Source organism: Tupaia chinensis, unplaced genomic scaffold (genome assembly GCF_000334495.1).
Source record: "Tupaia chinensis unplaced genomic scaffold, TupChi_1.0 Scaffold143802_1, whole genome shotgun sequence".
Taxonomy (NCBI): Eukaryota; Metazoa; Chordata; class Mammalia; order Scandentia; family Tupaiidae; genus Tupaia; species Tupaia belangeri.
This window is the reverse complement of record NW_006203652.1, coordinates 120,772-123,077: the sequence shown is the minus strand read 5'-3', so window position 1 is coordinate 123,077 and position 2,306 is coordinate 120,772. Positions and strand designations below refer to the sequence as shown.

At 44.0% G+C, this 2,306-nt stretch overlaps 1 pseudogene; it reads right to left on the bottom strand.

The window, feature by feature from the left end:
* Positions 1–531: 531 nt before the first annotated feature.
* LOC114004443 (40S ribosomal protein S4 pseudogene) lies at positions 532–1,482 on the bottom strand (annotated as a pseudogene).
* Between the last annotated feature and the right edge of the window lie 824 nt (positions 1,483–2,306).

The following is a 2,306-nucleotide window of genomic DNA, read 5'->3' as shown; positions in this document are numbered from 1 at the left end:
TTCATTTCTTTGTTTTTGCTATAGGGTGCATGCACTCACCAGACAGGTAGAGAGACAGAAAGTGAGAAATCACCCCCCGGGGGGGATGGCCATGCCACAATTCCTTCTCCTCCATTCTCCTCTTGGGATCTTGGGCACGCATGCACACGCACCTGACGTGAGTTTAAGCCACCGGGTCTGGGACGCAAACCGTGGTAGACTGCATGGGGGTCCAGTGACATAGCCATTACGCTAACTGCTGATCCCGCCACCCAGCTACATTTCTTAAGTGTTATCCATGATTTTAAATGATGCCTGTTCTCCTTGGATTAAATATCTTCCCAAATGGGGCTGGCAGGTGGCATGGTGGGTAAGGTAGATGCTGGGCTCCCACATAACCAACCGCAGTTCAAATCCTGGATTTGGTGGCTTGCTTTCTCACTTTCCCTTTCTTTCTCTGTCTCTGGTCAAATTAAAAATAGATAATAACAAATGAAATTAAATAAATAAATAAATCTTTTTAAAAAAAACCTTCCCAAAATCCTTCCTGTGTCAAAATTGTGTTCTTTGTGTTCTTATAGCACAACTCTTAGTCATCTCTAAATCAAAAACCTTCATTTTTCTTCTCATATATAGTACAAGACTGGACCATAGTATATCTCCTATTACTAAGAAATCTTTTTTTAATCCTGCTATATCATCTTTAATTAAGCATCTAGACACCATTTCACCCCCTGCTGTCTTCGCTACCAGTCTCTTGTCTCTGTCTTCAGCAGTGGTGAGGTGGATACCTTTTCCTCGGGAAAGAGAAATCCATGGCTTGTTGCCTTTCTAATAACAAAAGTGTTGGAGAGTTGACTGGCAAAGCTGTTGCCATTGGCATCTTTCACGTGAACCACATCGAACGAGCCAGGATGTCTCTCTCTGTTGGTGATCACACCAATTCATCCCAAGGTAGCACCTCCAGTCACGGTACCCAGGTACTCACTGTCAAACTGGACAAAATCGGTCATCTTGCCAGTCCCTGTATCGGTCTGAATGGTGTCGTTCATCTTGAGGAGAGGATCTGGGTAGCAGATGGTGCGAGCATCGTGGGTCACCAGGTGAAGTGTTCCTTTTGTGCCCACAAAGATCTTTCTCACTTTGCACAACCAGTACATGGCCTCTGCAGGTGTAATACAATGGACAGCAAGACTCTAGTGTCACAGATCAGACAGAGATTCTCTCCGGGCTTGTCAAAGCTGATGACACCCGTAAAACCAGCGGAGTGGGTTATGTCAGTACAGACTTGGCATCAATCTTAACGAGTCACAGCGAGCAGATCTTTACTTCGTCTCCTGGTGAGGCAGACTTCAGTCTGTTCCTTAGGAAAACGATGAGAGGAAGACACTCTCTCAGCTGGTGGGGACCAGTGGGTGGGCGAGGCACAAACACACTGGGCAGTTTATCCAGCATCCAATGCTTTGGAGCTGCTGCCTGCCTCAGAGGCTTCTCAGAGTCATGAGCCACTGCAGCGCTAGGAGCAGGAAGAGCCAGGAATCATCTGTACCTCTGTCCATCCACAAAACTACACATTTTTTTGAGGAAAGAGACAGAATTTCTATTTCTCTAGAATTTACACTGCTTTCTAGGATAAATCTAGTGAGCAAAATGTGATTATTATTACACGAGGAATGATCAGAACCCACGTGCAGCAACAGCCAGGATGTGATCAGTTATGTTCTAGTTTCTTTTTCAAGTTAAATATCTAAAACCATCTTGGGAAACAGGAAGTCCCCAGACTTAACTGTCAGAATGAGAATGTGACCAACTTAGTCTTTACTATAAATCAAGCTGTAAGAATTGAAACTGTGCTTGCAAGGAGACAGTCTTCCAGTGTGTTTACGATGGAACTCCATACCCACCACCTAGAAACACCCGAGCACTCTGGCAGTTCCGGCTAAAATGACGCTATTGCTCTTGTTTGGCAGGCTCTCTTGCTAGCATCACTAGTGAGAAACCACTCAATCTCTCCAAATAACTCCAATCTGCTGTAAGGCTTCACACAGCATCCCGGATCAAAGTCAATAACCTTGATACTAAACATCAATCACACCTGAATTAATGAAACTAGTGATAGCTCAATATTTCATACACATTCAAAACTTGACATGAATTACCCATTTCCTCTTCAAAATTACCTTCTGAAAGAGAACTACTGATCCCCCATGTCATAGATGAAGATATTTAAACACAAAGAGGCTATGCCATTGTTCCCAAGGGGAAAATAGGCCTCCTTGTTATAGAAAGAAAGACTATTGGAACCCAGTGACTCTCAATGGTTGTTA